At 41.7% G+C, this 17223-nt stretch overlaps 1 long non-coding RNA gene across 2 annotated transcripts in view; it reads right to left on the minus strand.

The window, feature by feature from the left end:
• The window catches only part of LOC103886593, a 149189-nt gene extending 134972 nt beyond the window's left edge, over positions 1-14217 (minus strand). For both annotated transcript variants that reach the window (XR_002523681.2, XR_002523680.2), the window contains exons 1-5: positions 13644-14217; positions 13161-13262; positions 4471-4781; positions 485-588; positions 299-384 (exon numbers count right to left, since the gene is read on the minus strand). This is a non-coding gene — a long non-coding RNA (uncharacterized LOC103886593). The remainder of the gene's footprint in view (positions 1-298; positions 385-484; positions 589-4470; positions 4782-13160; positions 13263-13643) is intronic.
• Positions 14218-17223: the final 3006 nt, after the last annotated feature.

Here is a 17223-nt window from a genome sequence, read left to right on the forward strand (position 1 = left end):
TGCTAGCAGAATTTGGATTTCTAGGGAAACACAACAGTAGTCCAAGATCTTGTGTATAAGACCCTTATAAAGAAGAAATACACAAAGGTTTAGTTGCTAAGCCCAGGACACTTAGACAACATTCTCATGACTCAAGTACTGAAGTCTCAATACCGTGAACAATCGCTTTCTCTTTATTTCTCTCTCTCTCTCTCTCTCTCTCTCTCTCTCTCTCTCTCCCCTCCCCCCCCTTTCCTTCACCCTACATCCACAGAGGCTACCACAAACTTACTACATCTTTAAGATCCCAAACTCTTACCAATTTTTTTCAGCAGTTTTCTTTGCCTCCTAATTCGCTATGCACAGAAAAAATACCCATCTGGACACCGTCCTTGTTCTTCAGCCCTGGGGAGAGGGAAGAGGAGAGAAGAGGAGAGGACTCTTCAGATGAAGGAAGAGCATTGCAAGGTCTCACAATCCAAGAATATAGGCTCCATATACTTACCATCCCTCCAATAAGGAGCCTTTCCATTTTTCCTAGTGTGTTCTACATGCTTCAATGATGACTGCATGGTTCTAGAACTCAGAAATTGCATAATTTCGCAAAAGCTGAAGATATAGAATTTAAATATCATCATTCATTGCATTTTCAAATCTTAAAACCCTGAAATTTTAGACATGTCTTCATATGAACATCTCTCTCTTCCCATAATACTTGCCTTTCCTATAAATATGTCAAACTCAGTTCAGCTTTTCTGAATACAAGAGTGGATTTGCAAAAGGATGGACATTTTCTGCTTTGTTCCAGTATCTCTTGAATTAACATTGTTGATGCCTTAATCACAGTAAAATGGCTTTCATTTGTGACTCCCATTTCTTCTTAAACTTTCCCAAGACTACTTCCCAAACTCAAGCCTTCATTGTCACTGACCTAACCCTGTACAATAGCTTTGTGGTCCCCTATATCGTATCTCTGCCTTCAATGGTCTTGCTGCAATGCCTCCTCCACATTACCCCCCAGGTATCTTACTACCACATCACATTCATTGGGTTATTTTTCTGCTCAAAAAATTTTGATGGATCCCCTTTTATATAGAACAAAAATCCTTAGCCGGCTGGGCATGGTGGCTCATGCCTGTAATCCCAGCACTTTGGGAGGCCGAGGTGGGTGGATCACGAGGTCAGGAGTTTGAGACCAGTCTGGCCAACACAGTGAAATCCCGTCTCTATTAAAAATACAAAAAAATTAGCTGGCCGTGGTGGCGGGCGCCTGTAGTCCCAGCTACTCAGGAGGCTGAGGCAGAAGAATGGCGTGAACCCAGGAGGTGGAGGTTGCAGTGAGCCGAGATCACACCACTGCACCACTGCACTCCAACCTGGGCGACAGAGCAAGACTCCATCTCAAAAAAAAAAAAAAAAGAAATCCTTAGCCTAGCATTAAACACCTTCCATAATCTGGGCCTAATATACTTTTTCTATTTCATGCTTGACTTCATTCTTAATCTATCAGGGTAATACAGATACCAATTAGAACATGCCCTATCTTTCTTGCCTGTGTTATTTCATCTCCAAATTCTTTTCACTGAGTGTACAGTCTCCAGATTTGCTCATATAAACCCCATCATAGCTCAAGGCTCCATTTGGATTCACCCTCCTCCCTAAACCCACCCTTCAGGTTGAACTTAATTTTCCACATGGATTTTGTCCTTATCTTTATGGTGGACCTTCTGTTCTGAGTTGTATTAAAGTTACTTGCACACACGCCTGTAAATCATAAAGAGCTTGACCACGTGCCCCACAAGGAGCCTGACCCTTAGCATGTGCTCAAGCAACATGTGTTGCATGTAATTCTTCCCAATGCTGAACTTCAAACTTCTCCACTGGACACTTGCAGGCATTTGTTGGCCAGTTGCACTTCTCTAGTCAATGAGAATAGAGTCTTTGAGATAAAATCCATCTATTGTCTTGTTGGCAGGTCACATATCCAGCCCATCTGTGCCGACGCCACAGACAGCTTGAATAACATCTGTTAGGCACATACATTAATGAGACTCTATGCCCACCTATCTATCAGAATCAAGATGGCAATGAAAGTAATTTAATATGCCACAATCTCTATTCAAAGGCCTGCGAACAATGAAACCCTAAAATATATCATGCCCTCAGTTAATTCCCTTCAGTTAACTTTGAAACTTTGAAACAACCCATTCTAATTGTCTCATAAAAACTAAGCAATCCAAGCTGTATTTGGAGATGGCTGATGATATATTTATTTCACAATGGCCCACAACACTCATTTAGTTTTATCTTTAAACTATCTTACAATTCTATGTATTTTGGATACCTCTCTGTTCTCTTCGAAGAACTTATTTCTCTGTCTCTGAGAAGAGTAATTCATTCTAAGGATTCAAGATTATTTTACTCTGTAATTGCCAGAAGGAAAATTTCATCTTGATTATATTTTAAATAATTCACTATAATTTTTAACTTTTATATGTAGTTTGAACTACCATACCAGTTCATTTCCATTGAAATGTTTAATTTGGCATTTGTTTATACTAGCCTTGAGAAAGAAGCATGTTTGGAGAAAACTTTATCTTATGATATTGTCTAATTAACTAGCAAATAATTCTGTATCGCCAGCAGCATTCCCATTGCTAGATGGAAAAATATTTCAGCAAGCAGCATATTGCACCTATCAATATATGAAATGGAAACCTAAACACTGGTCTGAGACCTGCGACTGGAGATCATTTGGTGAGGAGCTCATACATATGTGTATAACTTCAAGATGAGGAATTTTTAGTAAATGGGGTCCTCTCATGTTAGATAATCTTCATAAAGTGATTCAAGCAGAAACTTGAGTACTGATTTTATGACCTTTAATCACTTTTTAATGTCTTTCATTGTTATGTTTTGCTGTCTGCTTTGCAGATATATGAAATATAATAAAGATACAGCAAACAAAATTTAGCTAGAGAATAACAGAGTATAAAATAACCCCAAATTCAAGATAGACATTAGCCTCATTTGAATGACTGAGCCACATGCAAAGGCCACTTAAAATGAGTTAATAATTAAGCACTAATTGAATAACTGGAAATTATAAATATTTAGAAATGTATAGTAGCTTATCCATGATGAAGTATTAGAGAATAATATATGCTATTGTCTTAAGTCCTAATAGCTTGACCATTTCCATTAATTTGAAATGATCAAACTCACATAGTGTCAAAACCAAAACTAGATATCAGCATATTCTACTAGAAATGAGATTTGAATTAATTTCATTAAATACAACTATATGTAGTTATTAAACCGAGATATGAGAGAATTATATTTTTTCCTTGGATAATGAATCACTTTTCAGCATAAAATGTGAACAGTAGATACATCTACCAATACACATCTCACCACAGTGACACACTACACTTGTCAATAAAAGCATATTGTGTTGGTTTGGTTTGTATTGCCATAACAGAACACCACAGATTTGATAATTTATAATTAACAGAAATTTATTGGCTCATAGTTCTGAAGGCTGGAAAGCCCAATATTACGGGCCAACATGTTCAGTGTTGGTGAAGGCCCAGTCTCTGCTCCCAGATGTCCTCTCAAATGCTGCTTCCTCCAGAGGGAAGGAACACGCTTTCTCACATGGCAGAAGAGCAGAAGAGCCAAGACAGAGCTCACTCATTAAAGCCCTTTTATTAAGACATTAAACTCAACCATGAAGGTGGAGGCTTCATGGCCCAATTACTTCTTAAAGGCCCCCCTCCCAGTACCATTATGCTGGCAATTCAATTTCAATATGAGTTCGGAGGACACAAATATTTAAATCATAGTATATATGTTATTATCCTTTGACAATTATTCCAAACGTTCTCTATTGCAGGTTTAAAATTATCCAATAGCTAATATAAAAGCATTATTAAAAATAATAATATACTCATTTCATAAGACTTAAAAATGCATCCAAAAAAACCCCAGCAATCAGATTGGGTATACTGAATCCATGTAATGTATAAGAACTTCAATCCAAAAATTCAGAAGATCTCAATTGAAAGGAAACTGATGCGTAACCAACTTTAAGTTGTATTTTGTGTAGCACATAAGTTCCATAAGGACTATTTCCATATTGCTAATTGTCAATATGCATGAACTATACCTGTCCACCTAGAATTCTGCAAATCTACCTACATTTTTGAGAATCATTATCGTTGCTCCTTTTACTGTCAGCTATATAGTTATAAAAATATAATGATTCCATGTTATCAGAATGGAAGTTGTTTTTGTAACCTCTCCAGAACTATAATGCCTACAGTACTGAGGAATCGTGGCATTAATTTGTAAAGAATTTGCTGTGACAGTTTGGTTCTTTCATTGTCTCATCTACATCATTTTAAGCAATGGCACTGCTTTCTTGAAGGTATTTACCCCTTGTGTGCCTGCCTTTTTATTTTAATCATTTTCCAGACTTTTCTTTCTTACCTTTGTAAGAAATCAAAATTACCCTTTGGAAGACAAAACTCATGTTGCTACTTCAAGAGGTGTAAAAAAAGCTGGTATCATCATGGGAGTTGTGAGACTGTTTGGCTCCAAACGGGGTGCTAAAACAACTCCAAAAGCACATGGGTTCTGCGTCTTTGTGAAGATCATCAGGGCACTCTTGTGTGGTAATTTAATTCTAATGGTTGTATTTCCAGGTCTCTGTGAACCATGCAGTCCTCTCAGTTAAACAGAACGAAAATTGGAGCTGAATACCGAGTCAAGGAGTGTGGAACCAGTGAGCCACGATGGTGCTAGAAAAAGCCAAGAAAATAACATTTGAAAGCACAAATTCACATAGGAGGACATCTAGTGAGTAACGCAACAAATGCCCTTTTGCGCCAAAGAAAAAATAAACCTGACCATTAAAAAAGTTACTGCAAGGTCTTTAGCTTGTCTAAATCATTTCTCCCTTAACTGAAAAATAGTTGATTAGAGGCAGGAAGTAAGCAAGTTGCTAGCAGCAGAGCAGAAAATGAAACCTAAATTCTCCCATCTTGATGATGTATGACACCTTTATAAAATTTCAATGCTAAAATGCTAACGCAGTCAATATATTGGCTACTTCTTATATTTGTTTCTTGTGACAAATTACTGCAGACGTAGAAACTTAAAACAGTAGAAATATATTCTCTCATAGTTCTGGAGGCCAGAAGTCTTAAATCAGCATTACTGAGTCAAAATCAATGTCTCAGCAGAACCACACACCCGTTAGAGGTTCTAGGGGAGAACCTATGCTTTGTCTCTTCCAGCTTCTAGTGATGGCCACATTCTTCAGCTTGTGGCCACATCATTCCCACCTTCCAGTCCAGCAGCACTTTTCCATCTGTTTCATACTCACATCAGCTATGTGTTTGTGAAATCTCTTCTGCCTCTCTCTAAGGACACTTCTGAAGGCATTTGGGGCCCACCTGGATGATTTCCCATCTCACGATCCTTAACTTAATTACATCTACAAAGATGCTTTTTTCCAAATAACATAACATTTGCAAGTTGCAAGTATTAGGACTTCATAGATTTCATAGGGGTAACAAGGACATTATCCTACTAATCATATTAATTATATTTAGCCATATGTAAAACAACAACAACAAAAAAAAAAACAAGTCTACCGGACATTGATCTGTCAACTTTTTCTCTTGGCATAATACGACAAATCTAAAATTACATAAAATGTATAAAGACAACCATAGAAAAAGTAATTGTTTTTGCCTGTCCAACATCCACCCTTTTTTATGCAGCAGCAAAAGGCAATTATATAAAGCAGCCTTCAGCTTTATATTGTCCTGCACAATAAAATATGTGCTGTGCCCGTCTCCAGCCTTTGTAGGGCTACAGCCTTTGTAGCAGAGACTTGGCACCTACTGATGAGCCTCATCCGTGCATATAAATAGTATGAGATGGTCATGGTCCCCTGCTCTGAGAATTGTGCGCTTGTGCTTTAAGCAAGGGTTTAAAAAGAAAAAACAAAAGCCACACCTGTTGATTTCTCCTGTGATTGCATTTTTTAAAACTCTAAATATGAGTGATACTTCTACTCTGGTCAGCATGCAAGCATGGCAATACTTAGGTTGCCTTAATGGGGTCTCAGACAGAAAATCTATAAGGTGGCTTTAAGGGACATTAATTTTATGCTACTTCCCAATCCTGAAAAAAATCCATTCCAAAGTGCTTTTACATGAACTAAAAAGATAAAGGCTTATTCTTTTTCCAGTAGCTACATGAAATGTTGAAGTACTGTATTAATTTTAAAAGAACATAGGTTTGCTTCTCTGAACACGTATCTCTATGTCTTCTACTATGAGCTGTTATTTGTTTGCATGTGCCTTTATACCTACTGGAAAACTGAACTCAACTTAAATAAGCCAAAATTAGATACTATTGTGGCCCCTCTTTCCCCATCATCATTCACCAGGTAATGTTATAAGCAGTAAGTCCTAATGGCATAGGGCTGTGTCTCATGTTTGTGTTCCTCCAAAATTCACAGGTAGAAATCCTAAGCCCCAAAGTGATGGTACTGAGAGGTAGGGCCTTTGGGAGGTAATTGAGTCAGGAAGGCACAGCCCTTGTGAATGGGATTAATGCCTTTGTAGAAAAGACCCCAGAGCGCACCCTGGCCCCTCCTACCACGTGACGACACAGCAAGAAGGTGCCATTTATGAACCTGGAAGTCATTCTCCCACCAGACACCCAGTCAGTTGGCATCTTGATATCAGATTTCCAGCCCCTAAAACTGTGAGGCATGGCCAAGAGCAGTGGCTCATGCTTGTCATCACAGCACTTTTGGAGGATCAGGCAGGCAGATCACGAGGTCAGGAAATCGAGACCATCCTGGCCAATATGGTGAAACCCCGTCTCTACTAAAATACAAAATATTAGCCATGTATAGTGGCACACCTGTAGTCCCAGCTACTCAAGAGGCTGAGGCAGGGGAATTGCTTGAACCAGGAAAGTGGAGGTTGCAGTGAGCCAAGATCACACCACTGCACTCTAGCCTGGTAATAGGGTGAGACTCCATCTCAAAAAAAAAAAAAAAAAAAAAATGGTGAGGCATATTTTGATTGTGTCTAAACTGCACTGTCTCAGGCCTTTTGTTATAGCAGCTTGAAAAAACTAAGACGAACTGGTTTCAAACAGCATGTATTCCATCAACAATCATTTACTAATTATTAATAAGTTAGCACAGAGGATCGAAGTCAAAGTCAAGGTAAATTCACCTTCTGAAAGCTTATTGAAATCAATTCATGTTAGATTAGCCATCTGCAGAAATCATTTTACAAGTAACTATGTCTCTGAGGTCAAAAGCAGAAAGAGCAGATCTAGCTATTCAATAAAGGTTTGGCCATGTAAATGAGCACTTGGTATCTATTGAATCTTGGTATCCTCTTTTATTTCTTCAGAGGAAACACAACACAAATTATTAGGCAATAGCCTAGAGTCTAGAAATGGATCAATACTTTGTCAGGTTCCTTCCAATACCACTGAAGGCAAGGCCATCCCCATTGACCTGCTCAATTAACTCAGCTGTTCACATCCCATACCTGCTGTGGTCACTAAACATGACTCCAGATCACACTCTGCTTCCATATTCTCTTCTAATTCTTCCACTATCTGTTTTTCTTCCATGTTTGTCAATGTCTAATGAGGAAATACATTGGTGGGCTGACCTAGGCATTCAGATATAAGAGAAGTTTTAGTTTTTTTTTTGTTTTTTTTTTTTTTTTTTTTGAGACGGAGTCTCGCTCTGCCGCCCAGGCTGGAGTGCAGTGGCCGGATCTCAGCTCACTGCAAGCTCCACCTCCCGGGTTTACGCCATTCTCCTGCCTCAGCCTCCCGAGTAGCTGGGACTACAGGCGCCCGCCACCTCGCCCGGCTAAGTTTTTGTATTTTTTAGTAGAGACGGGGTTTCACCGTGTTAGCCAGGATGGTCTCGATCTCCTGACCTCGTGATCCGCCCGTCTCGGCCTCCCAAAGTGCTGGGATTACAGGCTTGAGCCACCGCGCCCGGCCTAATGAATTTATTTATTTATTTATTTATTTTATTTTATTTTTTGAGATGGAGTCTCACTCTGTTGCACAGGCTGGAGTACAGTGGCGTGATCTTGGCTCACTGCAACCTTCACCTCCCAGCTTCAAGTGATTCTCTTGCCTCAGCCTCCCGAGTAGCTGGGATTACAGGTGTATACCACCATGCCTGGCTAATTTTTTTTTTTTTTAGTAGAGACTCAGTTTCACCAGGTTGGCCAGGCTGGTCTCGAACTCCTGACTGCAAGTGATCCACCCACCTCGGCCTCCCAAAGTGCTGAGTGAACCACTGGGCCCAGTCTTCTAATGAATTTTAAAATCAGCATTCTAGTTTAAACCACAGTCTCCCATAAGTTTAGGGGGCTCAATCAACCACTGAGTCCTGACAGACATACAACTCAGGTTCAGAAACCTACAAAGTTGAGAATCAGTCCGTGGGATATGGTGACCACACTAAGGCTGTGCCATCATGAAGTCTCACCCAAGAGATCAGCTTTCCCAGGCATCTATTCATCTCCAATCATTGATACTACCGTGGACTCATTCAAGGAATGTGTATTAAGTGCCTACTGGGTGCCACGCACTGCATTAGAAAGCTCAGCAGCAAAAATGGTTTGCATGATCCTTGCTCTCAAGAAGTTTGCTGTCTACGAACAGTAAGGATGCAATACTTTAACCAAAAAATATGAACTAGAACCTAAAGAACTGAGTAGGAGTTGGCTATGAAAGTGAATTTAAAGGTTTGCCAGGTGGAGAAAAGAGCATAAAGACTGTGATGTGGAAAAGAGCCAGATGCATGCAGAGAGAAGAAAGAAGTCTGGAGCTTAGTGAGAGGAAAGGAGAGTCGCAAGAGGCCCAGAGACAGTGGGAGAGGCAGGCATAGGCCAGGCCGTGCTGGGCACGATTAGCAGGTCATGTCAGAAATTCTCTACTTTGTTCTAGATCCAACTGAACACTTTGAAAGGACTTAATCCTTGTAAATCATGTCAAGATATTGTTTGATTGGGACCCATGATGACCAGCTCCTATCCCATCTACCTATTATCATTCTGCATTTCTAACAGATAGACAGAAAATAAAGACAAGGAGGAGGCGATCTCTCTCTCTTGTTCTCAACAAGCAGAGGTTGTCATAAATGGCAATGCAGTCCCTGTGAACCATATTCAGCCAGCAGTTAAGTTGAATGTAAACTTTTTGAGTAAATTAGGGTGCTTTAAATAAGACACCCCTTTCCAAGTTGCCCACAGGCCCCAACACTCCCTACCGTCTTGTAGATCACCTGCTGCGGTCATTCATTTTACCCGCCTTGCTTCCAAAACCCTTTGAGTTTGCAATCTGTCTTAGTCTGTTTTGTGCTGCTGTAACAGAACAGCAGAGACTGGGTAATTTATAATGAACAGAAATGTATTGGCTTACAGTTCTGGAGGCTGGGAAATCCAAGATCAAGAGGCTAGCATCTGGCAAGGGCCTTCTTGCCGCATCATAACATGATGAAAGGCAGAAGGGCAAGAGAGTGTGTGTGAGAGAGCAGTGGAAGGGGGCCAAACTCATCCTGTTGCCAGGAGCCTGCTCTCACAGTAACTCACTCACTCCCATCATGATGGCATCAACCTCGTCAGGACCCACCTCCCAACACTGTTGCCTTAAGGATTAAGCTTTCAACACTTGCTTCTTGGAAGACACACTTAAATTATAGCACAATCTATTTTCTCATTGTCAGGCTACAAGATGTATTCACCTAATTTCACTGAGAGAACCCATACTGAAAAAGGACACAAGAAGAAGTAATTATTAATCTTCCGTGGATCCTAGCATCTTTTGAAAACATGATGAAAATGTTTGAATCTCTCCCCCACGAGATTACTTGCAGGTATGCAGACAGATATACACACACATATCTTGGTGACACAATTTTACATAACCTCCGAAAACCATTTAAGAAACCCGATTAAGAAACACCAGAAACTGGCAACTAAAGCCAGCTGAAAGCATTAGGGCAAGAAATAGTAGGTGTTGTAGCATGATGGGAAATGATAGAGTTTGGATTTGTGTCCTCGCCCAAATCTCATGTCAAACTGTAATCCCCAGTGTTGGAGGAGGGACCTGGTGGTAAGTAATTGGATCATGAGGTAGAATTCCTCTTGGCTGTTCTCATGATCGTGAGTGAGTTCTCACAAGACCTGGTTGTTTAAAAGTGTATGGTGCCTTATCCTTCTCTCTCTCCCTCCTTCTCCAGCCATGGAAGATGTGCCTGTTTCCGCTTCACATTCTGCCATGACTGAAAATTTCCTGAGGCCTCTCCAGCCAAGCTTCCTGTACAGCCTGCAGAACTGTGAGTCAATTACACCTCTTTTCTGTATAAATTACCCAGGCTCGGGTAGTTCTTTATAGCAATGTGAGAATGAACTAATATAGGGAACCTTCTCCATGGATGAGATGAGGGAGAGGCTGTGTCCAGGACCTCCAGTCATGGGTACCATGGCCTTTCTCAAGACCACTTCTTCTTTTATACACGGCCTAACATTTCCCAGAACTCATTTTGAAAACTCTAGAAAGAAAGAGAACAGGTATACAATTTGTTATTAGTCCTCATAAAGACCGTCAAGAAACCTTACGTACCCTGGAAGTATTTACATTGGCTCTCTAGTCTGAAACGATCAGATTTTATGTGCTACAAAATGAGGATGGAAAGCTTTTCCAGGTAGAAGAAAAAGCAGCAACAAATCTGAGGATAAACCTATTGTTGCTGCTTTTTGCAACCTGCCTTTTGCCCACTTTCAGCCAAGATGGGATGATTGAGGGTTTACTCTTCTCAAGCAAATTTATTTTCTGTCTTGTACGTCATCTTATTACCTCTAGTTCTCACTCTCACTTCTTTTAGAAACAAAACTTAGGTCGAGTGCGCTGGCTCATGCTTGTAATCCCAGCACTTTGGGAGGCCGAGGTGGGCAGATGACAAAGTCAGGAGATCGAGACCATCCTGGCTAACATGGTGAAACTCTGTCTCTACTAAAAAATATAAAAAACTAGCCGGGCGCGGTGGCGGCGCCTGTAGTCCCAGCTACTTGGGAGGCTGAGGCAGGAGAATGGTGTGAACCCGGGAGGCAGAACTTGCAGTGAGCAGAGATTGCACCACTGCACTCCAGCCTGGGCAACAGAGCAAGACTCTGTTTCCAAAAAAAAAAAAAAGGTGAAGAATTTCTTCAGTTTTCCAACAAATCATGTAAATAAATTTGTAGTTTTCACAGCGCTGCTGAAAATGTGGAAGTGTGCCAAGTGTTCACTCTTCTCAAATGTCACAACCATAAGTACCAGGATTCCCTATTGAAAGTCACCCTTCTGAGAGTCTCAACGCAACTTGGGCAAAAGACTTTATAGAAGATGTATATAATCCTATGTAAATCATAAAATCCATCCAAAGTAAAATTGTCATCCAACTCAGAATGCTGAAAGAGACACACACGTGCTGGCGTGCATGCTTGAATTGGACAGCCAGGCAGGCATGATCGACTCCGCACTGTCTGAGCAATCTGGAACTTAAATGTCTCTACCTCATTATCGCATTTTAAGTCATGATGCTGACAGTTGATGAGACTTTATGCAAAACACGGCTCTGTAGGACACAGCCTCCATCTAACATACTTCTAGCAGGAAATGACAAGCAAAGAAAGCGACCCTAGAAGGCCCACCCAGAATGCTCCTTACAAAGGTACATATTTCTTTTCTATGACTATTGGGATTTTTTGTGGGCAGGAAAATATTGAAACGGACCATCTGTCACTGGAGACTCCACTAGAGAAAGACATTTTCAGCAAAATGGTAAGTTTTCAGAAACGATTTCAAAGCAGCTTGGCACGAGGCATTGGAGCCAGACGGCCCTTGCAGAGCAGACGTTGGAGTAGAGGACAAGAAGGATATGTCAGCAAGGACTTCGCGGAGGAAAGACTGATGCGCTGCCACCAAGATACGGGACTTAGCATAACTTTAATATGGAAAGCTTGAGAAGTCAGGAACCGTAGTTTATAAAGCAGCATTTCAAGGCAAAATAATTAGGAAAGAAGGGGACACATAACAAAGATGGAGGAAAGCATGAAGCAGCAAAGAAAATGGAGAAGAGAGAGAGAGAGCTGAGAGAGTGAGGCACCAGAGGGCCAATTCTCATCTAGGGTTTTCTAACCCTTGATTATTGCAAAGCAAAATAGTTTAGGAATTACTCACATGGTTTGCTACATACTGTACATAGACTCATGCAGGTATTACCTCCCCTGTTCAAGGAAATGGCTGTGTTTATTGGGAGAATAAAACAATCCTGGAGAATGTAGAAGGCTCAGCAAGAGAAAGCAACTAAAGCTGATATGCAGAATACAGGAGAGTAGGTTTAAAAATTACTCTACCCTGATTTTAGGAGATGGATAATAGTCCCGAAGGTTTTATATATATATAGGGCTGGGGATGGTGGCTCCTGCCTGTAATCTCAACATTTTGGGAGGCTGAAGGCGGAGGTCCCTTATACCCAGGTGTTCCAGACCAGCCTGGGTAACATAGTGAGACTTCATCCCTTAAAAACTTTTTAAAAATAAAATAAAAGTGTGCATGGTGGTGCACTCTTGTAGTCCCAGTTACTTGGGTGGCTAACATCAGAGGATCACTTGAGCCCACGAGTTTGAGGCTGCAGTGAGCTACGATTTATGATTGCACTACTACATTCCAGCCGGGGCAATAGAGCAAGACCACGTCTCAAAAAAAAAAAAAAAAAAAGAAGCATTAAGGATGAAATATAAAGCTGTTCATAGGCAGCATCAGACCTTTATTTTTGACAGTTAAATTTTATTTTGCCAAATGGTTAAGAAAATCTCATCCTGTGAGTGCACGGGGATGACAGGATAGACAGCAACCAAGCCTTTGAAATTGTCTCCTGTGAGAAATCCGCCTGCCCAATGCTCGCCTACAGCAGTGGCCGAGAGCAAGGTGACAGGAGCCTGAGGAGTAAAGGAACCCAGCCTGCAGAGTCCCCACCCAGAGCACCTATCCCTGCCCACTAGGTGGGGCAGAGCCAGCCTGCGGATCCTACTCTGCCCCATCCCAACGTCTGGGTTGGCTCCACTCACCCAACTCACTCCAACCACAGAATGCAGATAGCAGGACTTTGCGTGCTGCTCCAGAGGCTCTTCCCATTCCCGGTGGAATTCCGTGACCTGGTGACCGTTCAGCTGGAAGAGAAGAAGGGACAAACACAACCCTGTGTTATAAGCACAGAGTAGGTTTCTCTTCTATTCAATCATCCGCACAGACACTAGAGCTTTTTTTTTCTATTACAGTCATGAAATACCAATTACATCATGCACTGAAAAGTGACAGTGACCATGGACAGCCCTGGCATGTTAAGTGACGATGTGCAGGCGTCAGAAGCCTCCAGCAGCAGTGCCTGGACCAGAATCCCGCTCTCCTCTTCTCACAATGCCCAGTGACACATTCCACCCACAGGGAGCCCGGACCACTACAAATGGCAGAACGGCACGAGTGGCAGAAGGACAAACGCTCCGTTTATATTACTGTCTCAGAGAGAGAGAAGCTACTTTAAATCAACAGACCTTACATCTAGAGTTTATCTTGACTCCTCAAGGATGGCTTCCGTCACTCTCTAGGTTTCGGAAAATAACAAAAAACAATTCCTTTTCAAATAAAAAGTAAAGAGACCTCCTTCCCAAGGTGAAAAGCTAAAAAGAAAAGAGAATGAGATCGTTTTGTCACTTAAAACACATTCTAACGGTCAGTGATGTATTTTCCAAACATTACCAGAAAATTTAGCGTGAAACCTTAAATTACCATTCAATCACAGCAGAGGATTACGTTACTGACACTACCTGGCCAGTGCATAGCCATGAAATAGCCATGGGATAAGAAAAGAGAAATTGTCACCTCATTGCTTCCCATTGGATAGTTTGCTCAAACTTTCTTCTCCTTCCACAGAGATCCTATTTCCCTTCTTCAGAGAGTTTTTTGTGCTATTTCCAAAAGTTCAAAACATTAAGAGGATACTCAGAATAAGAGTTCTTTACTTTAAGAATTGTTTTTGGGCCAGGCACAGTGGCTCATGCCTGTAATCCCAGCACTTTGGAAGGCCAAGGCAGGCAGATCACTTGAGGTCATTAGTTCAAGACAAGCCTGGCCAACACGGTGAAACCCCATCTCCAGCAAAAATACAAAAATTAGCTGGGCGTGGTGGCTTGTGCCTGTAATCCCAGCTACTCAGGAGGTTGAAGCAGGAGAACTGCTTGAACCTGGAAGGTAGAGGTTACAGTGAGCCAAGATTGCGCCACTGCACTCCAGCCTGGATGACAGAGTGAGACTCTGTCTCAAAAAAAAAAAAAAAAAAAAAAAAATTGTTTTTAAACAAACAAAAAAAAAATAGGATACTCAGAGTAAGAGTTCTTTAAGCATTGTTTTTAAAAACATGAGAAGAGTGCATTTTCTTAAGTTTTCTGATACATTTTATAACACATCTTTAACTTCTCATGACAGTGTTTTAATTCCATCTTCTTCACTCTACCTTCCCCACTGTTAACCCTTGGAAACCAATGAGAAATGTTCTCCACATGAACCAAATTTGACCCTTTGAAATAGCAACCACAGCACTGGGGCTTGAGGAACGAGGTCATCAGTTGGGGGGATGAATTTCATTCTCATTAGGGCCCAGAAGGGATTCAATTAAAAAGGCAGACCCTCGCCAGAGAGCGGAGGCTACTGTGCAGGCTCATCTCCCGCAGAGTCCCGTCCTGGCTTCCTTGCTGCTACTCCTCATAGCAGCTCAGCAGGAAACAATGGCAAATTCAAATTCCTATAAAATGAGGGAAGTGTAGAAGAAATTCTGTTTGCAAGGGTGGGGCAGGTAGAGAGTTTTTCTTTCCCACCCCTGGGCCTGAAGGGAAGTGAGAGAAAGGACAGAGATGTACGCAGCTCAGTGATGCTGTAGTAGGGCATTCTCACCTGCTACAAAAAGTATCTGAGACCAGGTAATTTGTTTAAAAAAAGAGGTTTAATTTGCTCACAGTTATGCAGGCTGTGCAAGAAGCATAGTGCTGACATCTGCTTGGCTTCTGGGGAGGCCCCAGGAAAGTTACAATCATGATAGAAGGTGAAGGGGGAACAGGCACCTCACATGACACAAGCAGAACAAGAGAGAGAGGAAGGAGGTGCCCCACAATTTCAAACGACCAGATCTCACAAGAACTCACTATCGCGAGGACAGCACCATTCATGAGAAATACACCCCCGTGATCCAATCACCTCCCATGAGGCTCCACCTCCAACACTGAAGGTTACAATTCCACATGAGGTTTGGGCGTGGACACAGACCTGAACCATATCAGACGCCACCCACAGGGAGCATGGGAGGAGGGAGGACAAGCTTCTTCATCTCATTCTTGCTCCCCCTTTAATTAGCTCCCTATTGCTCCTGTAAGAATTTACCAAAATAGTTAACGGCTTAAAACAACACAAATGTCTGCATTAGCAGCAGGACAAATGTTTCCATTATATTACCATCCTATAGAGAGAGAAGCTACTTGAAATCAACAGGAATTACATCCAAAGTTTGTCTTGACTCCTGGAGGATGGCTTCCTTCACTCTCCAGGTTTAGGAAAACAACAGAAACAATTCCATGTCAAATAAAAAGTGAAGCAACCTCCTTCCTAAGGTGAAAAGCTAAAAAGAAAAGAGAATGAGATCGTTTGCCACTTAAAACATGTTCCAATGGTCTGTGATGTATTTTTCAAACTCTCTGGAAGTTCTGAAGGTCAGAAGTCCAAAATGAGTCTTATGGGGCTAAAATTAGGATGTCACTGGAGCTGTTTCCTCCTGAAGAACACAGAGAAGAATCTGCACCTTGCTGCTTCCAGCTTCTAGAGGTGGCCAGGCCCTCTGGACTCATGGCTGAATCACCCAGTCTCTGCCTCAATCACCACATCTCCTTCTCTGGCTTTGATCCTCCTGCCTCTCTCTGATAAGGCCACTGGTGATGACACTGGATCAATCTGGACCATCCAAGACAATCACCCCATCTCAAGACTCTTAGCCTGATCACCTTTGCAAAGTCTTGTGTGCCTATAAGGTCATTATTTGTAGGTTCCAAGGATTAGGACATGGGTACCGTGGGTGTGGGCACTGTTGAGCCTATCCTTCTTTGATCTCCTGCAGGTACTTCCTATCACCTGAACCCAATCAAGATGAGAGGACAAAGGCAACTCTTGATGCAGTCAACAGAGGTCAGTCTTCCAGGGCACAGCCCGCAGTGAAGAAGTGGGAGACATGGCTCCATAAGGCACACAGAGGTCACCAGCATGTCTTCTATACCCCAGTGTCTTCAAACCTGTGCAGACTCAGTATCAGTTAAAGGCAAGCTCCCTCATCATCTTATATGGTTTGGCTGTGTCCCCACCCAAATCTCATCTTGAACTATAGTTCCCATAATCCCCATGTGTTGCAGGAGGGACCTGGTGTGAGGTAATTGAATCATGGGGGCAGTTATCTCCATGCTGTTCTCATGATAGTGAATGAGTTCTCACGAGTTCTGATGGATTTATAAGGGGCTTATCCCTTATAAATTGCTGACTTGTTTACTGTGTTTTCCCACTACAAAATAAGATCCCCAAACTTGGGGCTGCATTGCGTCCACAGCTGTGTTTCCAGTGCCTGGAACACAGTAGGTGCTTGATAGACAAGACTGGATTTCTAAACGGCTGCTTCTTCCCACTACACAGTATCCCCATTTTACTCGGCACTTCTCCTTGTTTCTGTCACATAAAGAAGGATGTGCCTGTTTCCCCTTCCGCCATGATTGTAAGTTTCCTGAGGCCTCCCCAGCCATGCTGAACTGTGTGTCAATGAAACCTCTTTCCTTTATAAATTACCCAGTCTTGGTATGTCTTTATTAGCAACGTGAGAATAGACTAACACACCATGCCCTCAGACTCTTGACCCATCAGGAGTTGACATCCTCAAATCATAAAGTGTGAAAGAAAGGACGCTCTGTATTTTGCAATGTAGACCCCCATCAAGTGGTTTTCAATTCATTTCTGCTTCAGAGGAAAGAGCAACAAAATTATTTTTCACATCCATTTCAAACATTTGAAATGCTACATTAATTATAGTTTTTACAGAAATCTCTTGTC

Source organism: Papio anubis, chromosome 8, assembly GCF_008728515.1.
Source record: "Papio anubis isolate 15944 chromosome 8, Panubis1.0, whole genome shotgun sequence".
In the NCBI taxonomy this organism is placed as follows: domain Eukaryota; kingdom Metazoa; phylum Chordata; class Mammalia; order Primates; family Cercopithecidae; genus Papio; species Papio anubis.